This window comes from Chiroxiphia lanceolata, chromosome W (genome assembly GCF_009829145.1).
Source record: "Chiroxiphia lanceolata isolate bChiLan1 chromosome W, bChiLan1.pri, whole genome shotgun sequence".
NCBI classification, from domain to species: Eukaryota; Metazoa; Chordata; class Aves; order Passeriformes; family Pipridae; genus Chiroxiphia; species Chiroxiphia lanceolata.
Genome location: NC_045670.1, coordinates 9,190,433 through 9,214,893, shown reverse-complemented (window position 1 = coordinate 9,214,893; position 24,461 = coordinate 9,190,433). Strand labels below are relative to the sequence as shown.

The following is a 24,461-nucleotide window of genomic DNA, read 5'->3' as shown; positions in this document are numbered from 1 at the left end:
CACATATCTTCAGGCACACTACTCACCTGCGACATTTCATACGGGATTGTGCCACTCTCCCTCCTGCTGGTCGGCGGACCCCCATGGCCCGCTTGACACACTACGCTAATCCTCCCCCCCACCCAACCCCTCCCCCCCCAAACCTGGAACGCCAAACCTCTTGGTGGCCAGGACCCTTGACTGCCGGGCGCAGCCGTTGCAGGAGAGAGGAGAAACAGGGGGAACCTTGCCGGCAGGTACTGCGCCTCCATGAAAGAGGAGAAGGAAGCTTCGGAGCACACAGAGGTTTGAATGATTTGTTATGCAATAGTTAAAGTAAATTGTTATGAATAATGACAGAAACAGATTTGGGGAGAACTTTGGTGGTAGTTCCTGTCTTTCTTCATCATGAACTCAGTGTCCTTTCATCATTATCTTCATAAACTTTTGAACCTTACCTAATTTGGGTAGTTTCCTTGAGCATTTGGCAGGGATTTTCAGTATCTGGCAAGAGTACCTGATTTCTTGGTTTGTCCCTTTCCTTATCTCCCTTTGTTTTTCCTCCATATGTCCTTTTTTGTGTGTGCTAGCATTTTTAGTTCTTTCTGTTCATACTTATGTTCTCTTATGTCAGAGTGTCCTGTATTCTAGTGAATTTATTGCCTCCGCTATTTCTTAATACTAAGTTCTCTATGCCTTGCTTAAAGTCTTTGTGTTTAACTCTCTCTAATCCTTACATTGCTCTACTAAATTCACTTTCCAGGTTTTACCTGGCTTCAAGTTCTACTTTACAGCAAAAATATGAATAATTAATTTGTCAGTTCTGGGAGGGACCCAAAATATTATCAATTATTATGATTTTATTGATGAAAGATTAAACTGATAGTAAATGTTGAATGTGGGAATATTGTAAATATTCAGAAAGATGTATTGAACCATATATCTCAGAAAAATTTTTATATTCAGAAGTTACTGCTCTGAAAATGTTTTCTCAGAACCCTGACTACTTTCTACCAATAGAAAAAATGACTTGAAAATCTGAGCATTTCATCTGGCCTTAGTTGTTTTACACAAAAATCAAAATGGATAAGCTGAGCATCAATTTGCTGGAGGGGGAATCCATAAGAAATTCATCTGACCATCCAACCAGTTTATTTACCCATCGAAGAGTCCAAGTAGTAAGCAGTCAGTTTTTATAGGAGGATGATGTGGGAGATGGTGTTAAAGGCTTTACTGAAGTCTAGATAGACAACATCCACGGCCTTCCCCTCATCTACTAAGCGGGTCACCTGGTCATGGAAGATCAGGTTGGTCAAGCAGGACCCGTCTTTCATAAATCCGTGTGTCCAGTTCTGGGTCCCTCAGTTCAGGAAGGATATTGAGGTGCTGGAGCAGGTCCAGAGAAGAGTAACGAGGCTGGTGAAGGGACTTGAGCACAAGTCCTATGAGGGGAGGCTGAGGGAGCTGGGATTGTTCAGCCTGGAGAAGAGGAGGCTCAGGGGAGACCTCATCACTCTCTACAACTACCTGAAAGGAGGTTGTAACCAGGTGGGGGTTGGTCTCTTCTCCCAGGCAGCTATCAGCAAGGCAAGAGGGCATGGTCTTTAGCTGTACCAGGGGAGGTTTAGGTTGGACATTAGGAAGAAATTCTTTACAGAGAGGGTAATCAGGCATTGGAATGGGTTGCCCAGGGAGGTGGTGGATTCTCTATCCCTGGAGGTTTTTAAGATAAGACTGGATGTGGCACTTAGTGCCATGGTCTAGTAACCACGGTGGTAGTGGACCAAGGGTTGGACTTGATGATCTCAGAGGTCCCTTCTAATCCAGTCAATTCTATGATTCTATGATTCTATGATTCGATGATTCGATGATTCTATGATTCTATGATTCTATGATTCTATGATTCTATGATTCTATGGTTCTATGTTGGCTGGACTCGATCCCCTGGTTGTCCTGTATGTGCCATGCAACAACACTCAGGATGATCTCTTCCATAACTTTACCTGGAACCAGCAACACTTGGTCACTACCACTTTTCCTTCTCACTAATTTAAAACTTAATAAATATATCACTGTAGTCATGAAAATAGACTAAAAGTTCTTTGTTACACAACCTTACTTTTCAATCTTTTATTATTTTTATATTCCTGCCATGGGCATATAGAAAATATTCAATGAAATGTTTAAAAATAAAAAGAACTTTTTCCACTATACTGGGTCTGACTGGGATGGAGTTAACTTTCTTCATAGCAGAAGGAAAAGACTTGGCCTAAAGCCTGAGATGCCCTTGCAGAACTGCTTCACTGCTCTGCAGACTGAAGAGGAAAGACCTGTCACATCAGGAGAGACATGAGTTGAGCAAGACAGCCTGATCTGTTCCCCATGTGATAAACAAAGTCTCGAGTTTCTATAAGTTTCGAATAATAGTTTATTATATGGTAAAAGCAAGCAACCGGCTGGGTGACAGAAATGGGATCAGTTTCCCAAATCTGCACACCCTTACTACAGGGTACATTTAGTATTTATCTTAGCTACTTCATACATATTAATTATATCATATACATATACATTCTACAGGTTTTTGCTAAGTATTTAATATATGGGTTTTCTTACAGCTAAAGCTAAAAGGGTTCTCTCTACAACCAGTCATAATTCATGTATTCTTGGACGAACAGGCGCCTAAAGATTTAAAGTTCTACTATATTCCATTCTTAGGATAGTAAGGAGGTTTTAGGTCTCTTGACCTTGTGAGGGTCTGTTTTATTTCTTTATGGGGGTGTAATTAAGTTTTACAATCCGTTTGTTTTATTTTGATGTAATCACCCATTTGTTTCACGAATCACAATTATTTATATATCACACCCATATAACAACCAACCCAGTTAAGAAAAGGCAATGGTTGATTGTGGTAGGAGACTCTTCTGAGAGGTAAGGAGGCACCCATTTGCTGACCTGATGTGCTCTCTAGAGAGGAGTGCTGCTAACTGGGGGCTTGTATCAGGGATGTCACTGAGAGACTACCTGGCCTCATAAAGTCCACTGACTATTACCTGTTGATGTTGTTTCATGTGGGCACCAGTGATGCAGCCAGGAGCAGTCTGAGCAGTATCAAGAAGGATTCCCGAGCCCTGGGAGCAGCAGAACTACCTGTAGTGCAGGTAGTTTTTCCATCAATCCTCCCAGTCAAAGGGAGGGGGTTAAAAGGGCAAGATGAATCTGGAGAATCAACAAATGGTTACAGTACTGGTGCCACAGCCGGGGGTACAGCTATTTGAACCATGGGACTTGCTTTGAGAAACCTGGTCTACTGCAGGCTGATGGGGTCCATCTGTCAGAGAAGGGGAAGAGAATAGGTTTGCCAAGCTGATGAAGGCCTTAAACAAAAGTTTCTGTGGGAGGGGAACCTCAGTCCATCCCACTCTTACCAGTGTGATGCCAGGGCCAACAAGAGATGCTCAGATCCTGTAGAGGGATTGCAGGTCAGCAGGAGAGCACCTGAAGGGCAGCACAAAGGAATTCTAGCCAGTAATTCGGCTTCATCAGGGACCCAACTTAAATGCCTCTAGACAAATGCATGTAGCATTGGAAATAAACAGGAGGAGTTAAAGACATGTTCACATCTGCAGGATTATGATCTTATTGGCATCAGGGAGACATGGTGGGATGGTTCCCATAACTGGATTGTTGGAATGGAAGGATACAGGTTCTTTAGGAAGGACAGGCAGGGAAGATGAGGAGTGAGTGTCACCCTCTATGTCAGTGACCAGTTGGAGTGAATGGAGTTCCACCTGAGGATGGATGAGGAGCTGACTGAGAGCTTATCGGTGAGAATTAAAGGGAGGATGGGGACAGGTGACATTATAGTGGGGGTTTACTACAGGTTGCCTGACCAGGAAGACCAAGTGGATGAAGCCCTCTATAGATAGATGGGAACAGCCTCACATTCACAAGTCCTGGTCCTCATGGGGGATTTCAACCACCCTGATATTTGTTGAAGGGACAACGCAAAAGGGCATAGGCAATCCAGGAGGTTCCTGGAATACATTGATGATAACTTCCTTCTCCAAAGGATAGAGGAACCAACAAAGAGAGGTGCTATGCTGGACCTTGTTCTCCTAGAACCATAGAATATCCTGAGATTAAATGGACCCACGGGGATCACTGAAGTCCAACTCCTGTCCCTGCGCAGGACAACTCCAAGAATCACACCATGTGCCTGAGAGTGTTGCCCAAACACTTGGTGCCATGACCACTTCCCTGGGGAACCTGTTCCAGTGCTCAACCACCCTCTCTTTTTCTAATATCCAACCTAAATCTTCCCTGACACAACTTCAGACCATTCCCTCAGGTCCTGTCACTGGTCACCAGAGAGAAGAGATCAGTGCCTGCCCTTCTGCTTCCCCTCGTGAGGAAGCTGCAGACCATGATGAGGTCTCCCCTCAGTCTCTTCCAGGTTGAAAAAATCAAGTGACCTCAGCTGCTCCTTGTATGGCTTCCCCTCCAGACCCTTCACCATCTTCATGGTCCTCCTTCCTACATGTTCTGATAACTTTATATCCTTCTTATATTGTGGCGCCCAAAACTATACACAGTGAGGTCACACCAGCACAGGGTAGAGCGGGACAATCACCTCCCTTGAGCTGCTAGTGACACTGTGCTTGATGCACCCCAAGACATGGTTGGCCCTTTTGGTTGCCAGGCCACATTTCTGACTCACATTCAACTTGCCATTGACTGGGACCCCAAGATCTCTTTCTGCTGGGCTGGTCTCCACTATCTTGTTCCCCAGTCTGTCTATACATCCAGGGTTGTCCTGTCCCAGGTGCAGAATCTGGCACTTGCCCTTCTTAAATTTCATACAGTTGGTGATTGCCCAGCCCTCTAATTTGTCAAGATCTCTCTGTCTTCGAGGGAGTCAACAGCTCCTCCCAATTTAGTATACCTTCAAGTCCTATGTCCAAGTAGTTTATGAAGATATTGAAAAGAACTAGGCCTAAGATGTAGCCCTGCAGAATCCCACTAGTGACCAGTCGCCAGTCTGATGTTGTCGGGGTTAACAACAAGTCTGTCAGAAGGAAGTAAGAAGATGGAAAACAGGAAGTACAAAACCAGACTTCCTGGACTTTTTGCAAATCATCATGACTCGACAAAAACTGTGTCAGCACGAGTTTACTATTTTGCAGCCAATCCTGATGTATTTATACATGAAGACACCAATGTATGTTTATATGAAGACACCAATAGTAAGTTGACATGTGTGTTGTGTAAAAAGTAAAAATGTCTGCAACCTGTTGCAATAAAGACTCTTCCAACCTTCTGCTATTCTGTTCCTACTTTGAAAGAAGTCGCTTGGGCTGTCTCAACTTAACAGTGACATTCGGTGACCACCAACATGATTGCTGAGGCCGAAGATTTATCTCCGAGAGAGAGTTCAAAGAAGATTTTTCTCCGAGAGAGAAAGAATTTTTGCAGTGACTTCTCTCCTAGAGAGAGAAAGAGCAAGTGATTCCTCCCCTAAAGAGAGGGGGACTTGTGGGTTGACGCACGAGGGAGACGGCAGCCCGGTGAAGCTTGAGAGCAGTGGGATTCCACAAAAAAGATCCGGATCTGAGAACTTTGTCGACCCCTTGTTAGGTAAGTTACTGGGGGGTACCACTGGGAACAAAAACTTTTAACAATGGGACAACATAGAACTAAAGACGAAAATGTAGTTTTATCTACATGGAAAACCCTCCTTAAGCATAAAAGTGTCAAGGTTAATGATTTTGAATTACGACGTGTGATGTTATGGTGCTGGAAAAATAAAACTTTGAATCTACCATGTTAAGTTACATTTTGTGTGTCTGCCTGATGCTTGTGAGACTTTGAAAAATTTGGAAGCATGCAGGGGGCAGCAATTTATGCAATAATTCACATAAGAACCAAATTCTGAGATGCAACTGCCCAAGAAGATAAACAGGTTGCCAGTGTATTAAAAATATAGCGAACTGTCCTTGAACCACACCTACAAGCCAGAAAACTGTAGAAAAACCTAATAATTCACTCCTGAAGGTAGAAACAGTTTTTCCACCAGATGACTCCGCCGAAAAAATAACTAAGGAAAGAAATTCAAATCAAGATGTATAGGCAAATGGAGAGGGACAGAAAACTAGAGGGCAGGGGCCAGGCGATTGTGATGGTTTCACTCTAGGCCTTCCTGGAGACCAGCTTGTAACCAGGAAGGAACTAGGAAGGTGATCACGGAAGTATTCCATGCTATTCCTTTACGTAACTGGAGGTATAAATAAAGCCAGCAGGAGGGACCTTGCTCTCTTCCTTTCCGGTGAGGTTCGAGAACAGTGGGTCCCTGTCTCGGTCTGGCTTATCTGGAGCTGAGGCCTACAGCGACTGCTGTTATCTGCCACGCGTGAGGGGAGAGTGCTGGGCCGTGTCTAGTCATCCTGCTTGTTCAAAGGGAAGTGGTGAGATTTTGCTGGTTCACCTTCGGTTTGTCTGGTTGCTGAGTTTTGGATTGTGTGGACTAGTTTGGTCTTGGTCCCTTTTTGTCCTTTTCCCTTCTCCCTTCCCGTCTCCCCTTTTGGGGAACTGTTTAGGGTTTCTGTTGTGGTGTGTGGCATTCTCATTGTGTGTGTCTGTCTCATATAATATATATATATTTTTTTTTTGCTGTAGCTTTGGTTTTTGGGTCGTTTTTTTCTTCGCTCTCTGGGAAAGCGGGTCCTTGTTGTCGGGTTTCGGGGGCTTGGCGGGAGGTCAGCTCGAAACTCGTACAACATTTTTGGTGTCAGAAGTGGGATATTTTGGTTAAGTTTGGCTTGTTTTGATAAACATTTTCCGGGAAGACAGTCAAGCTCGGTGATATTTTGCAAAACCAATCTATAGTTTTAAGAACAGGTCTGGGAACACTGCCAGAGTCTGGGAAAGCAGCCAAGAAAACTTTGTTTATATAAACAAAGAGTTGTTTTGGGATCAAGAAGAAATAATAACAAAAACAATGGTTGTTTCATTAATTTGTCTTATAATTCTAGCCATCTTCATACCTGTTTTAGGCTACCCTATAGGGAGACGTCCAGACCTTGAGGAGGGATGGAATGAGTTGCTTCCATTCTTTAATTTTGACATCAAAGGTTTGGTAAAGGACATCCCCATGGTTAAAATTGGCTCTAATTACTATCTAAATTTTGTTGCAACAGTCCTGTCATTGATAAAGGTACTGGAAGTACTCCTTAAACTTGGCAGAATGGTGTTGTATTGCTTTCCTTGTTGTAGGAAAGATCATGCCTCAAAGGGACTCACTGGAACTTTGGAAAGGGTTGCGGACAGGCCAGTCCCCGGGTGGCATGGAACCTGGGTAGATTTTGGTAGATTAGTAGGACGTGTGTCACCCCCCATTAATTGGGAGTTCACACCAGAACAAATGTTTGATTCTGGTGAGATGGCCCGTTGTTTGGCAGAAGGGTGCTTTTCATACAAAGATCCGAATATGCAATTCTCCGCTTTGTGCTGGGGCCTGGCTAATGCTTATCGAGTCGCCATAGACCACCTTCAAAGGGTTAAGGTCGACACAGAAACCCAAACCACGCCACTTGAAACCAGTGATGTCCCTATTAGGTCCACAGAAGTCGGGGTCCAAACAGAACTTAAAGTCAATGCTGTTTCTACTAAGTCCACTAGAACTAGGACTCAAGCTAAGAACCGGAAAGTCATTGTTGCCCCTATTAAGAAGAAGAAGACATGGGTAAGGGAGATCAAGGAACTTACGGACCCATCTCCGGAACCAGAACGCACAGAAGAAAGAGAAGAAGAAAGAGAAGAAGAAGAAGAAGGAGCAGAAGAACTTATCCAATCCACGCAGGAAGTAGTAGACGAAGGAGCAACAGCAATGGACAAAGGAGTAGCAGCAATGGATGAAGGAGCAACAGCAATGGATGAAGGAGTAGCAGCAATGGACGAAGGCGCAACAGCAATGGACGAAGGCGCAACTGCGAGAGAGGAAGAAGTGGCTGTGACTGAGGAAGGAGCGATTGCAAGAGAAGAAGCAGCTGCCAGAGAGGAAGAATGGTTGCAAGACAAGGAGCACACCCAAAAGAACTAGGGGCACGTCAAAGGAAAGTAGAGCAGTATCAAGAGAAAAGAAGGCAACAGTACAAATGACCCGTGGTATATTGTCACTGGATGATTTATATCCTGACTATACATTCAGTATTACAAAGGATGCAAAGAAGGAGCCAAAACATCCCCCTCAATCTGAGGGAGAATTATTCCTACCCCTCCAGACCCAACCTTCTCTTGGAGGTGTGGATGATTGGAGGAGGAGGCCCTTATTTCAGCACCCGAAAGACTACTCACTACCTCCACCTGCTGGGTATCGCGAACGACGCAGGAGTCTATCCCCACGGCGTGAATGGTATAGAAGTCCATCTCCGCAGCGTGAACGGCGTAGGAGTCCATCTCCATGGTATGAATGGCATAGAAGTCCATCTCCACAGCGTGAGCAGCGTAGAAGACCATCTCCGCGGCGTGAATGGCGTAGAAGTCCATCTCCACGCCATGAACGACATAGAAACTTATCCCCACAGCATGCTCAGTCCCCACCTCCACGTGAGAGATACAGGGAGGAGGTGGGAGTAGTTCCACGTAGGAGCGGAAGAGTAAAGAGGGAGGTGGAAAAGATTCTACGTGGGAGAGATGGACAAGAAATAATGCGAGAAAGTGAAATTACGCAATCACTGACCACAAGGGAGCTTCGAGATTTACGGAGAGATTATATGCACTCGGGGCCCTCTGGTGGTCTAGTGGTTAGGATGCGGCGCTTTCACCGCCGCGGCCCGGGTTCGGGTCCCGGTCAGAGGAGTCCCCCGGGTAGATGGAGCTCGTTAGCCCTGTAAGGCCATCCATCTAAGAGAAGGTCACTCTAAACAAACCTACGTCCTGAGGACCTCACTGCCACCGTCCAAGCTTGCTCGGCCCCGGCAGATGAACCTTAGGATTAAAGGGTGGGCTCAGCTCAGCGCACACTGTGTCTCACCTAAAAAAAAAAAAAAAATCCACTGCGCAGGCTCGAAGGGCAAAGACCCTTCCCAAATCTTCGTTCGCGAAGACTGGCCATACATATATATATGCACTTGCCTGGTGAAGAAGTCCTCACCTGGCTGGTGCGATGCTGGGACAAGGGAGCTGATAGTCACATAATTGAAGGTGATGAAGCACGACAATTGGGATCCATTGCCCGAGACCCCGTGATAGAACAAGAAATGGGAAGGGACAAAATGGCATACAGTCTTTGGCTCCGAATCCTCCATGTGGTGAGAGCGAAATACCCATTTAAGGAGTCCCTGAAGGTGGAGGACTGCGGAAGAAGGCATCCAATATCTACGGGAATTGACCATGCTGGAGATCGTCTACTCTGATCCAGATTATTATGATATCCAAGTTCCTGAGAATGTTCCCTGCACACAACCAATGTGGAAAAAGGTAATTCAAGGTGCCCCTAAACCGTATGTTTCCTGCTTGATATCCGTATATAATCCAAAGATGGAGGAACCAAGCATGGAAACCATGTGTACTTGGATAAGAACCATAGAGGAAAATATGGAAGACTCCTTTGATCCCCTATACCGACGCACCAATGATAGGGAAAGAATGGAGAGAGATTATGACTACTCCAGATATGAGGACGACTTTAGAGACAGAGATGACAGAAGGTATAGAGATTACAGAGAAAGGTCAATGGGAAGATCACGGCGGGATCGACGAAGACGACCTCGGCCTAGACCTCGATCCTGGTCTCGATCTCACTCACGATCCCTGTCATTTACACGTCGAAGGAAAGAGAACCCTAAGCGTAGGTCACGTAACCAACTATGGGCATACCTTCGTAGCAAAGGAGAAAACATGAAGAAGTGGGATGGTGAACCCACTTCTAAGCTTGAAGCTAGAGTGAGGGAGCTGAAGCGAAAGGACACTGACAAGAAAGTTGTCTTCACAGTAGACGCAGACTTCTTAAAAAAGAAACTGCAATCGCCGAAGCACAAGAAGGTGGAGGTCTACTTCGACGATGGCAAAAAGTCTAAGAAGTCGAAGTCAAACTCCGACGACGAATGCTCTGATCAAGACCAGTAGAGGGGCCCTGCCTTCTGCCAGGAGAAGGAAAGGGACCAAGAAGATAACCGAGTTTACTGGGCTGTGTGGGTTCGATGGCCTGGCACATTGGATCCTCAGAGATACCGAGCCTTGATAGATACTGGAGCCCAGTATACTTTAATGCCTTCGGAGCATAAGAGTACCGAGACTGTTTCTATTTCTGGAGTAACAGGGGGGTCTCAAGAATTGTCAGTAGTAGAGGCGGACATGAGCTTGACAGGAGACCAATGGGAAAAACATTCCATTGTGACAGGGCCAGAAGCCCCTTGCATTCTTGGCATGGATTACCTCAGGAGAGGATACTTCAAAGATCCGAAGGGGTACCGATGGGCTTTTGGTATAGCCACGGTGATTGAAGAGGAATCCAAACGATTATCTGCCCTGCCCGACCTCTCAGAAGATCCTTCTGTTGTAGGATTACTGCAAGTTGAGGACCAACGAGTGCCAACAGCCACTAAGACAGTGCATAGGCGACAGTACCGGACGAATCGAGACGCTGTGATCCCCATCCATAAGATGATCCGCAAGTTGGAAAACCAAGGGGTGTTAGTAAAACACACTCACCCTTCATAGCCCCATTTGACCTGTACGTAAGTCAGATGGCGAATGGAGACTGACGGTGGACTATCGTGGCTTGAATGAAGTCACGCCACCATTGAGTGCTGCTATACCAGACATGTTGGAGCTTCAGTACGAGTTGGAGTCCAAGACAGCAAAGTGGTATGCTACCATCGACATCGCCAATGCATTCTTCTCCATTCCCCTAGCAGCAGAGTGCAGGCTTTGCTTTCACGTGGAGAGGTGTGCAGTACACGTGGAACCGACTGCCCCAGGGGTGGAAGCACAGTCCAACAATCTGCCATGGACTGATTCAGGCCACACTGGAGAAGGGCAAGGCCCCAGAACATATCCAATACATTGATGACATTATTGTATGGGGGGACACAGCGGAAGAAGTTTTCGAGAAAGGAGAGGAAATCATCCAGATTCTCCTTGATGCCGGTTTCGCCATTAAGAAGAATAAGGTCAAGGGACCTGCCAGAGAGATCCAATTCCTAGGAGTGAAATGGCAAGATGGACGACGTCAGATACCAACAATGTCATCAATAAGATTGTAGCCATGGTTCCACCGACCAACAAGAAGGAGACGCAAGCTTTCCTGGGGGCCATAGGTTTCTGGAGAATGCACATCCCTGGTATAGCCAGATTGTGAGCCCTCTTTACTTTGTGACCCGTAAAAAGAATACCTTTCAATGGGTCCTGAACAGCAACAGGCATTCAAACAGATCAAACAAGAGATTGCACATGCCTTGGCTCTTGGACCAGTTCGAACGGGACCAGACATGAAGAATGTACTTTATACTACAGCTGGAGATAAAGGTCCCTCCTGGAGTCTCGGTAAAAGGTGCCTGGTGAGACGCGAGGGCGACCACTTGGCTTCTGGAGCTGAAGTTACAGGGGTTCTGAAGCCAACTACAATCCTGTGGAAAAGGAAATTCTGGTTGCCTATGAGGCATACAAGCAGCCTCAGAAGTGATTGGCACTGAAACACAGTTTCTCCTAGCACCGCCCGACTACCAGTCCTGAATTGGATGTTCAAAGGGAAGGTGCCCTCTACGGCATCATGGCCGCCGAGGCTACGTGAGGCAAGTGGATAGCCTTGATTACGCAGCGTGTACGATTGGAAGTTCAATCGCCCTGGAATTCTGGAGGTTATCACAAATTGGGCCTGAAGGTGGGAACTTCAGTCTGGCAGAAGAAGAAGAAGAACCAGTGAGCAGAGCTGAAGAAGCTCTGCCATTTGATCAGCTGCCAGATGAAGAAAGGCGTTATGCCCTTTTCAACTGATGGTTCTTGCCGTATTGTAGGAAGGAACCGGAAGTGGAAGCAGCCGTTTGGAGTCCCACCCAACGAGTGCAGAAGCTGCTGAGGGTCAAGGCGAGTCGAGTCAATTTGCAGAACTCAAAAGCCGTCCAATTGGTCCTGGACATTGCCGAGCGAGAAGGATGGCCAAGAATCTACCTACTACACTGACTCGTGGATGATACCAATGCACTATGGGGATGGTTAGACCGCTGGAAGAAGATGAACTGGAGGCATGAGGAAAACCCATCTGGGTTCTGACTTGTGGCAGGACATCGCTGCCAGAGCGAAGAGTCTGAATGTGAGAGTCCACCATGTAGATGCCCATGTGTCCAAGAAGCGAGTTAATGAAGAACACGATAACAACAGAGAAGCGGACCGAGCTGCACAGATAGGAGTGTCACAAGTAGACCTAGACTGGCAGCAGAAGGGAGAGTTGTTTTTAGCTCGATGGGCCCATGATGCTTCCAGTCATCAGGGTCGAGATGCCACCCACAGATGGGCACAAGACCGAGGGGTGATTTAACCATGGATATAATTTCTGAAGTTATCCATGATTGTGAGACTTGTGCCACTATTAAGCAGGCAAAAAGACTGAAGCCCCTGTGGTATGGTGGACGATGGGAGAAGTATAAATATGGGGAGGCTGGCAGGTTGATTATATCACACTGCCACAGACCCGCCAAGGTAAGTGCTATGTGCTTACCATGGTGGAAGCAACCACCAGATGGTTAGAGACTTTTCAGTGCCCCACACAACGGCCCGGAATAACCATTTGGGCCTTGAAAAGTAAGTCCTGTGGAGACACGGGACCCCAGAACCATATTGAGTCGGACAATGGGACTCATTTTAAAAATGAATTAGTCACCAATTGGGCGAGGGACATGGTATCGAATGGGTGTATCACATTCCCTATCATGCACCAGCTGCTGGGAAGGTTGAAAGATATAACGGACTATTGAAGACGACTCTACAGTCACTAGGTGAGGGAACTTACAAGAACTGGATAAGAACTTAGTCAAGGCTACCTGGTTAGTTAACACCAGGGGTTCTGTTAATCGAGCTGGCCCTGCACAAGTAGATCCCTCCACATTGTTGATGGAGATAAAGTTCCAGTAGTCCATTTGAGGGGAATGCTAGGGAAAGTTGTTTGGGTTACCCCTGCCTCAGGCCAAGACAAACCCATTTGTGGGATTGTCTTTGCTCAAGGACCAGGACATACGTGGTGGATAATGAGGAAGGATGGAGTGTCCAATGTGTGCCCCAAGGAAATTTAGCCTTGGGAAAAAACTAATTGTATGTCCTGAGTTGTGTTTTTACAGGAAGCCAGTCACCAGATGAGAGAGAGAGAGAGAGAGACCTGAACTAAGCTGATGCCAATATCGAGTGATGAGACAGCTCAGAATGACGAAACAGCCCTAAATCGAACTGCAAATGTGACTGAGGAGACCAAAGATCTGGACTGAACTGAACTGATGTCAGTATTGATTTCCAACGACGAGACAACTGCACCGAGAGACCAAACATGGACTATATGTATATATGTATATGTATATGCGCGGGATATAGATAAACACAATATATAGGTGTTACGTAAAGAAATAGTATGGAATAAGGGGTTGGAGAATGTGATGGTTTCACTCTAGGGCCTTCCTGGAGACCAGCTTGTAACCAGGAAGGAACTAGGAAGGTGATCACGGAAGTATTCCATGCTATTCCTTTACGTAACTGGAGGTATAAATAAAGCCAGCAGGAGGGACCTTGCTCTCTTCCTTTCCGGTGAGGTTCGAGAACAGTGGGTCCCTGTCTCGGTCTGGCTTATCTGGAGCTGAGGCCTACAGCGACTGCTGTTATCTGCCACGCGTGAGGGGAGAGTGCTGGGGTCGTGTCTAGCCATCCTGCTTGTTCAAAGGGAAGTGGTGAGATTTTGCTGGTTCACCTTCGGTTTGTCTGGTTGCTGAGTTTTGGATTGTGTGGACTAGTTTGGTCTTGGTCCCTTTTTGTCCTTTCCCTTCTCCCTTCCCGTCTCCCCTTTTTGGGAGCTGTTAGGGTTCTGTTGTGTGTGTGGCATTCTCATTGTGTGTGTCTGTCTCATATAATATATATATATTTTTTTGCTGTAGCTTGGTTTTTGGGTCGTTTTTTCTTCGCTCTCTGGGAAAGCGGGTCCTTGTTGTCGGTTTCGGGGGCTTGGCGGGAGGCCAGGCTCGAAACTCGTACAGCGATGACAAAAGAGCAAAACCCTTGCACGAGCCATCGGCATCCACCTTCTTTTCTTGCTTCTTTGCAGCCTGAATTACCGGTTCTTTGTTCATGTACTAATTGACTGTTTCAGTCTCTCAATGTGTGTAGGGCAAAACCATAAGATATGTAACAGATTGTTTAATGTAATTAAAGCCTGAAAAAGACAATCCCTGCCAAAGAAAAGGGATAGCAGACTAAAAAAAAAATTAATTAATTCTCATGTTAACTCTCGTGTTTGTCAAATGTGTTTTTGTGATCTCACAATGTTTACCAATGTCATTGTGCATGTGTCTGTGTGTGAAAAAATGAACAAAGTTTTTGCTGAGAGAAAAAGGAAAAAGAAAAGTGGGAAGCCCTCCCTTGCAAAATTCAGTTTTACCAGGGAGAGAGAGAAAATGTATTACACAATAGAGACAGTCTGTTATTAGCAACTAAACAGGAGCCCAAATCTCCCCCCAGCCAAATCCACGAAAAATTTTACAACATTTCTCAGGGAGCTAGAGAAGGAATAAAACTCTCCGCTTATAAAAACTGTAACTTTGCAACCTTCTGATTAGAGAAAGAAATTATCTTACAAATTCATAATATAGTCTTACTGTTTTTTGAAGTTGTTCAGTTAAATAACCCAAGATTGTTTTAAGATACATGCATAAATAAAATAGAAAAGTAAAGTTTTTTAAAGTTCTTTGACTACTGATAAGAAATTCCACAGTGTCCTGCAAAGAACAACTTTCCACCAGAAGCGAAACAGAAATAATGCTAAATATAGCTGTGTTGCCTTCCCCCTGCGCAGACAGCTATGTAAACACTCTTTCATTACTTCTGTATTTTTACAGGCAGGTTTTTGGAGATTATTGAAGAAGCTTAAGGTAAACTTATTTAGTAGAATGCCTAATTCCAAAATATCTTATTTGACAAAAGCAGTTTTTGCCAGAGAAAAAAGAAAAAACCAAAAAAAGAAAAAAACACAAACCATTTCTAGCTTGAAGTTTCCACCTTTGTGAGGAGAGAGATAAGATCTAAAGAGACAACACAGAGAACTGCTTAACAAAAACATGGCTTTTTAAATCTGAACTGTTGCTTAGTAAGTGAATAGAGAAAATCAAAACCTTTTTTAACTTTTATAGCATGAGCAACAAACGAAACTATGTAAGCTTCTTTGATAATCTTAATTTTTCTATTCTCTTCTCCATAAAGCATATGTCAGAAAGACTGAGAGGTAGAAACTGTTTTTAGTCAAATTTTTTTAATGCAAATTGTTGCTAAAACCAATTCAGATGCTTTCAGAACTGTGAAGTTTTCTAGAAAGAGAAACAAAGAGTCTAAATACTCTTCACCACCAAAATATTTTGCTAAAAAAGATAACAGTACCAATAACCAAACTCAAAAATAAGACACAACTAATTATTAATTATAGCCTTGCATTAATTTGTTTCAGTTTATTATATTTGGGAATTTCAAAAGACAAATTCTACCTTGCTCAGATTCTATAAATTACAAATATGCATATTTTAAAAAGTAGCTAAAATTGTCCTGAATTGCATCTGTTCTAGTCTCTGTGCTAAGCAATGGAAGTGAGTAGCAACCTTAGACCAAGGCTGTTTGCTTTCCCAAGAAGCATCCCTAATCCCCTGACGTGCTCCTATAAGCAAGTTCCTGATTTAAAGCAACCTAATGCTAAATAACACTGCTTATATCTGAAGGGAACGTGATTGTTCTCCAGTTTCATTCTTTGCATCCAGGAGAGACAGTATTCTATCCTATAAATTACTGTGAATCCTTACACTAAAAATGACAAATACGTTGCCTGTGTTTGACAATTTAATTAACCTTCAGACAACCAAAGCATGCCTCCTCCAGACTAAACATCAGCAACTCGTGTCCAGTTAATCTTCCCTAATGTAAAAAGGCAGTTCACAGACGCAGAAGCAAGGGTGTTAGTTAAAAAGAGACAAAAGAAAGACAACCACAACTTTAATGACCGAAGAAGAAGATTTAATATTAATAATCATTTAAAAGAACTACACACTTTAATAACCAATGACCCAAATATACGCTGGGATAAAACAACGATCCTAAAAGCCTCAGTTGATAACATCCGTAAACTGCAAAGAGACCTGCAGGCACAAAAGAGCTAGAAAACAACCTGAAGAAACTAGAACATGCCAACGACCACCTTTTGCTCAGAATACAGAAACTTGAGATGCAAGCTCAAGCATACGGGACTGTTCCTTACTCCATCTACAACCTTTACTCCCCTGATATGATCAACACAGTCATCGAACAGGAGTCTGTGCTGGACAACTACACCCAAAACATGATACCACATCACGCAAACCTGTCCTGCACCACCACCACCCTCAACCTCACTGACAGTACTGTCACCTTCAGTGACAAGCTCGGGAATATAACTGAACCAACTGGCACTTACAGTGTTCCTGTGCAAATGAGATCCAGACTAGAAGATCCCAAGTTGTATGTGACTTGATAATAGAAAAATAAAAGAGATAAAAATATATTTTATCCAATCATACAAATGGGCTCTTATCCATGGAGCCGACACAAAATGAAAATAACCCTACCAAAGGGAAATAAAAGACTCCTTAAACATTTTTAGTTCAATATTACTAGATCACCCTTACTGTAAAAATCCTCTCGAAAAGCCTTTACCAGAAGCACAGGACTGAAATCAAGAACTCACAAAAGAGACAAAAAAGACAGTCAAAAAACTTCTCGGGTAACTGATGAGCAATTGGTAACGTGGTTCATGAAGTTATAGATGAATTTATAAAGAAATATGGCAGTTTAATACCACTCTGTGAAAAAGATGTCCTGAAGAGATTAGAAGAAATCTTTAATGAAGATTTCTCCCACAGAAAATCTTTTATCACCAGAGAAATCATGAATATCAAGGAAAAACATCCAAAACCCTCCACTTGCAATTTTCAAATCTCCTATAATAAACACATACTGGATATAGATGATTTAACTACACTGGAAGGCCAAAACTGGTTGAATGACCAAATAATTAACATGTATGGTGAACTCATAATGGATGCAGTCCTGAAAAGATTAATTTCTTTAAACAGTGTTTTTCATAGACAGCTCATAACCAAAGGATATAATGGGGTAAAATGATGGACTAAAAAGATAGACTTATTCAAAAAGACTCTCTTATTAATTCCTATTCACCTGGAAGGTCCACTGGTTCCTCATTGTTGTGAACATCCCAGTTGAATTATTTCATTTTATGATTCCCAAGGCATTCATTTTCAGTTTTGTGTGGAAAACATTCAACAATATTTGCTGACTGAAGGAAAGGAGAAGAATCACCCCGAGTTCCTTCAGGTTGGCAGACTGCTGTGGCAAAGTGTATTCCACAGCAGAAAAATGACAGTGATTGTGGAGTTTCTGTGCTCCAGTATTGCAAGTGCCTAGCCTTAGACCAGCCTTTCAGTTCTCCCAAGAAGATATGACACGAATGACTAAAAGAATTTACAGGGAGCTGTGTGAACACCAGCTAATAGACTAACAAAATGCAGTCAACCTAATTTATCTAGTATTCTGATAAGTTGCAGCTAGTGTTTAACGGCGGAGGGGATCAGACAGAAATGCACACAAATCAATATGATTGGCAAAAATGTCCTGCTTTATTAGAGGACAGACAGCTTATAAGCTGCCTGTGACACACAGACGTGATTCTTCCCTAGGTTACATTGGATACATAAGGGAAACATACTGTGGTGTACAGTACTAATTGGATAACAGCAGGTGTCCATAAAACTTGTTTCCTGCCAAAAGAACTCCTCCTTCACCTTGGCACAAGACCTGCAGCCATATTAGTGGTGCAGTATTTTTTACTGTCTGCACCCAACCATGCCAAGGTAAAGGTCTCAGAAATGCAATAGAAATTGTTCACACAATTTCTGTTCTCCAACAAGTGTTTGTATACTTGAATTTCTGAAAACTTCCAAGAATTTGAGAAATTCTCAGCTGAGTAGTGTGACCACTGTTGTTACCTCAGTTTTTTTGATAAGTTCTTTAACTGGCAGAACACTGCAGAGCTGCCATAGAATATTCCTACTGTCAGTTTAATTCTCTTATGTTCTCAACGTGCCTGTAGACAAAGCATACAATTAAAGCCATAAACTGTAATTTAGTGCACCTTTGAGATATAACTAGAAATGACAAATACGGGTGAATTTATCTGAAAACATAAAGATGTATGGTGTGTTTTTCTGAAGCAATAATACTTTGAATGATAACTGATAATAGTCCATAGTATAGAATTAAGTTATAAAAAACGTAAGTGCAGTTCAATTAGAAATTAAAAGTGTAACGGGCATTACTTTTTATGTTCTTTTAAACCCAAATATGTAGAAGTTTCTACCTCACCTCATAAACCAAGTTATTATCAGAAAAGCATTTTACACTTTTAAAAACAAAAAAAGGGGGGAAAAGGAGACTATATATGCGCATAAACCAAAGGTTAACTCAGAATAGATCTCATTTAAGTTTGTTAGGTCTTATATTTCTTATATTCCTTCCTCTTCAAACCAGGTACAGTTGATAAACGTGACTGCGAAAAAAATGACAAACTGGAAAGTACATAACCAATAACTACCTGAAATGTAAATGTGTAATTGAAGTGTGGAAGTCTAATGGCAATTCCGATTGTGTGTGAGTGAAGAATGACTGAGGTGGCCACCAATGAATGATTGAAGAAAGATTATATGAGAGAGAGAGACTGCGTAGATATATATATGTGTCCAAACTTAAAAAGGTTTTGTAATAGAGTGTAAGATTTTTAAGGGAATGTGTCACAAATATATGTGTGCAAACTTAAAAATACTTTTATATTAGAGTATAAGACTTTAAGGGAATGTATTACATAAATCTGTCAGACTATAGTGAATCCTTATTCTAATGATAGATGAACTCTTGGTGAAGTGTTGTTATCCATCCTTATTATAGGACACTGTATTTCGTCTTAGCTTTGAATCAGGAGTTGTCAATGCTGATACCTTGCTTGATCGGTCTGTTGCAAAAAGCCCTGCAACAGACTGTCAAAACAAAAAAAGGGGGAATGTCAGCTTTAACAAGTCTGTGAGAAGGAAGTAAGAAGATGGAAGACAGGAAGTAGAAAAAACAGACTTCCTGGACTTTTGCAAAATCATCATGACGACAAAAGCAGTGTCAGCACGAGTTTACTATTTGCAACCAATCCTGATGTATTTATACATGAAGACACCAATAGTAGATTGACATGTGTATGACCTGATATATGTGTACATGAAAAGTACCAATAGTAAACTGACGTGTATGGTCTGATGTATGTTATATGAGACACCAATAGTAATTTGACATGTGTGTTGTGTAAAAAGTATAAATGTCTGTAACCTGCTGCAATAAAGAGCTCTTCCAGCCTTCTGCTATCCTGTCCCTACTTTGAAAGAAGATTCGTCGTTTGAGCTGTCTGAACAGCATGATGTTACCCCAATTCACTATTACCCTTTGCTCCCAACCCAATCAGCCAGTTTCGCCACCCATCGCATGATGTGTTTATCCAGTTGTGTGCTGGATATTTGTACAGAAGGATCCTATGAGAGACAGTATCAAAAGCTTTATGGAAATCCAAAAAGATGACATTATACTGCGTTCCCTTGATCAAATAGGTGGTTTACCTTGTTCGTAAAAGGAAATTAAGTTGACAAGCAGGACTTGTCCCCTCACACTGGGTGTGACCACTGACTGCATTGTCCTTCAAGTGTGTTTTCAATAACTGCCAGAATAATCTTCTCCATAATTTTTCCAGGCACTGACATGAGACTGACAGACCTGTAGTACCAGGTATATCCTCTTGCCCTTAGTGAAAATTGGACAGTGTTTTTGCAGCTCCCAGTCAACTGGGAGCTCTCCAGATTCCAAGACAATTCAAAAATCATTGAGAGAGGCCTCACAATGACATCAACCAGTTCTTTGAGTATTCTTGGATGAATCCCATAGACTTATAGGGATCCAACTGGAACAGCAAACTCACACAGCAAGTCCATGAGGGGTTGACTGGAGTTTATTGTTCTCACATCCATGGGTCCTCCAGCTCAGTGCTCTGGAACCCCCTTAGGCCCATCATCAGTGTTAAGAAAAAAGGGAGAAAGCATTAAACATCTCTGCCTTTTCTCTGTTCCCTGTTTGTGAGGTGATCAGCCTCATCAGTAAAGACCAAGTTATTTCTGAGTGCCTTGTGCGATTAACGTATTTAAAAAAAACTCTTTTTACTGTCCCCCGCAGTAACTGCCCATTTTCAACTCCAATTAAGCTTTGACCAGCGTGCATTTTTCTCCCTACAGTAGTAAGCAGCAGTTCTGTATTCTTCCCATGTCACCGACTGTGCTTTCACGGGTCATACACTTTCTTTTTTTTGTCTTAGCTGTTGTAGGAGAAGAAAATGGAAGATTTTGGTGAGGAAAGAAAGACAGGGAGCTTCTGCAGTTGGGAAGACCTAGTGTGGGAAAGAGTTCTTTCTCATGAATGGTGGCTGTGTATGTTCTCTCTGTAAAGAAGCAACTCCCCTGCTGCAAGGAGAGAGAAAATTCTCACAGACATTCCTAGGGGTCCTTGCTGGGAGTCAGGCAGGCCATAAAACACAGGGAGAATACAGCCTTGAAAAGTTATGAACGTGTGAAAGGTGTTGCTATAAAAGCATTGCGCTGGTTTAAAAGTTAACCAGCAGGGGAAACCAACCCAACTCAAAGGAGAGATTACAAGTCAGAATAACAATTTAATAAAATAATACAATAAGTACGACCACACAGACAAGCAACCAGTCCTAACCACAAAGCCCAAATGTACAACCCAGCACCCCAGGCCACAACAAAGCGATGCGCCCTGGGCCCCCCTCGAGTCCAAAGCAAAGGGAGAGGGGAAAAACTTTGCCAGTGGGAGAGCTGTTGCAGTCCGGTCAAAAGTGGTGATTGCAGTCCAGTCGAGGGTGTGTGGTCTCAGTCCGGCTGAGAGCGGTGAGCTGCAGCCCTCCTCTGGATCCCATGAATGGTGGAAAGGTTCTGAAACTCCAGGTTTATATATTCCCAGCTCAGGCAGGAATGCTAAGTCCCTCCCTCAGAGTGGGGAATTCCATAAAAGGATACTCAGTTCCTTCCCTCAGAGTGGGAATTCCATAAAGGGCATGAGGACAGGAACATCCCCCCACCTCGCAGGCCTCTACTGACAACAGTTTCTGGGAAATGGCATGGAAGGTTATAGAATACACAGGTTTGGACTACATCCATCCAGTGATTGAATTGGTCCCAGTTGTTCTAACTAGGACATTATCCACCCCTTATTCTATGCCATCCATGTCATGACCAATTAACCCCCTTAAGACTGTGTCCTCCTTAAAACTATTTTTCATTTTAATGGCTAGGCTTCGCGAACGAAGATTTGGGAAGGCACTATCCACATTTGCTGCAGGCCGCTGGTGGCTTATGAGGCCAATACGTGACAGACATATCCGATTGCAAAAGGCGCAGCAGAAAGACTCCTTAGATGGTGTATTTTGCAAGACACGGTTCTTTCTGCGTTGCCTTTTTTCCTCGAGAGTGATCCTGCGTGAGTTCTCAAAGGAGACAGCTGCGTTATAGATGGTGTGTCTCCAGGCCTCCCGATTGGAGGCCAGAGTAGACCAGTTATGGTGATCAATATGGCCAAGGTTGAGATGTTGTTTCAGGGAGTACTTGAATCTTTCTTCGGGGCTCCTCTCATGCGGCAGCCAGTGGCAAGTTCACCATAGAGCAGGATCTTAGGGAGGCGGTGGGTCCTTCATCCTTGAGACGTGCCCTGCCCATTCGCTGTTGCGTTCTCAGTAACATGGCCTCAATACTAGTGACAGCTAAAACTACATACACATATATATATACATACAATGAAACATTACGGATCATTCTCACTCAAAATTAGGTCCCCCTGTGGTACACAATAAGTCTCCTCATCTTTTTGCATTACCCACCAGGTGAAACCAGGTCCCTGAGCAGAAACAATCCCTCGGATGGGTTTGCCTTTGCTTGAGGTGGGACTAATCCAAACAGTCTCCCTAACATTCCTCTCATATGCCCACAGGGACTTTATCTCCATCTACATATGCAAAGGTTCTGATTGGGTAGGACCAGCTCGATTGATGGAGCCTCGGGTGTTGACCAAACCAGGTGGGCCTTTGCTAAATGCAGCTCCCAGTGTTTGAGAGTCTCCCCACACAGTGCCTTCAGGGTGGTTTCAGGCAGTCCGTTGGCAACCGCTCACTTTTTCCAGCCGCTGGTGCATGGTAGGGGATATGATACACCCACTCAATGCCGTGCTCTTTGGTCCAGGTGTCTACGAGGTCATTCTTGAAATGAGTCCCATTATCAGACTCAATTCTCTCCGGGGTTCCGTGTCGCCACAGGACTTGTTTTTCAAGACCCAGGATGTATTCCGGGCACTGCAATGAGGCACGGGGATATGTCTCCAAGCCATCCAGTACTTCCTTCTACCATGGTCAGTACGTAGTGCTTGCCTTGGCGGGTTTTGGGGAGCGTGTGATGTAGTCAACTTGCCAGGCTTCCCCATACCTGTACTTCGACCACCGTCCACCATACCATAGAGGTTTCACCCGCTTGGCCTGCTTGATGGCAGCACATGTCTCACAGTCATGGATGAACCTGTGAACAATGTCCTTGGTTAAGTCCACCCCCTCGGTCCACGAGCCCATCTGTATGTTGCATCTCTCCCCTGTGACCGGAGGCGTCATGGGCCCAATCGAGCCAGAAATAATTCTCCTTTGTGCTGCCCAATCCAGATCTACCTGAGAGACTTTAATCCTGGCAGATCGGTCCCGCCTGCTTGTTGTTACGATGCTCCTCAGTAGCCTGTTTCTTGCGTACATGAACATCTATGTGAACCGACTTTCACACTCAGCTTCTCTATCCTGGCCAGCGATGTCCTGCCACATCTCTGTCGCCCAGATGGGTTTCCCTTGGCCGCTGCCAGTTGGCCTTTTCCATTGCTCCAGCCATCCCCACAGAGCATTGGCCACCATCCATGAGTCAGTGTAGAGATAGAGTCTTGGCCACTTCTCTCCTTCAGCTATATCCAAAACCAACTGAACGGTTTTAAGCTCTGCAAACATGACTTGACCCACCTTGTCCTTCAGTCGCTTCTGCAACTCACCGTGTGGGACTCCACACGGTTGCCTTCCATTTTCGGTTTGTCCCTACATGCGACAGGAGCCATCCGTTGAAGATCGCATATCACCTTTCATCTGCTGATAGTTTGTCATATGGTGGGACCCTCCTCAGCCCGTGTCACCTGCCTCCTCTTCTTCTTCAGAGGATAGTCCGAAACTCTCACCTTCGGGCCAATTGGTGATAATTTTCCAGAATCCCAGGGCGATTAGGATTCCCTATCCGGGTTTGCTGTGTGATCCGAGCGATCCACTTACTCCATGTGGCATCGGTGGTGTGATGTGTAGAAGGAACTCTTGCCTTGAACATCCACCCAGCACTGGTAGTCGGGGTGCCAGGAGGAACCTGCGCTTTGGTGCCGATCACATCTGAGCAGCTCGAACTCCTTCATAAAGCAGCCCAGGATCTCTTTCTCAGTTGGTGTATAGTTGGTTTCAGATCCTTTGTATCCCGACTCCAGAATCCCGCGTGTCGTCCTCGGTCTCCCCCAGGCACCTTTCTGCCAGAGGTTCCAGGAAGGACCATTCTTCCCGCTGCAGTGTAGAGTACGTTCTCACAGTCCTGTCCTGTCCTACTGGCCCAAGGGCTACCGCATGGGCAATCTCCTGTTTAATTTGTTCAAATGCTTGTTGTTGTTCAGGGGCCCCCGACTGGAAATCATTTTTCTTCCGTGTCACAAGGTAGAGAGGGCTTACAATCTGGCTGTACTCGGGGATATGCATCCTCCAAAAGCCCACAGCACCTAGGAAAACCTGTGTTTCCTTCTTGCTGGTTGGTGGGACATGGCTGCTATTTTGTTAATCACCTCCGTTGGAATTAGGCTGCGTCCATCTTGCCACTTCACTCCTAGAACTGAATTTCCTGAGCAGGTCCCTTGACCTTACTCGTTTAGTGGTAAAACCAGCTCTTAGGAGAATCTGGATTATCTTCTCTCCTTTCTCGAAGACTTCCCCCGCTGTGTTCCCCCATACAATGATGTCGTCAAGGTACTGTAGATGTTCTGGAGCCTGCGCCCTT

General features: G+C 44.3%; 1 protein-coding gene and 1 pseudogene across 1 annotated transcript in view; one reads left to right on the top strand and one right to left on the bottom strand.

The window, feature by feature from the left end:
* LOC116780039 (guanine nucleotide-binding protein G(q) subunit alpha) overlaps window positions 1-24,461 on the bottom strand; it is a 207,879-nt gene that overhangs the window by 30,977 nt on the left and 152,441 nt on the right. The gene's annotated exons all lie outside the window — the stretch shown is intronic.
* Window positions 11,189-16,717, top strand: LOC116779959 (annotated as a pseudogene).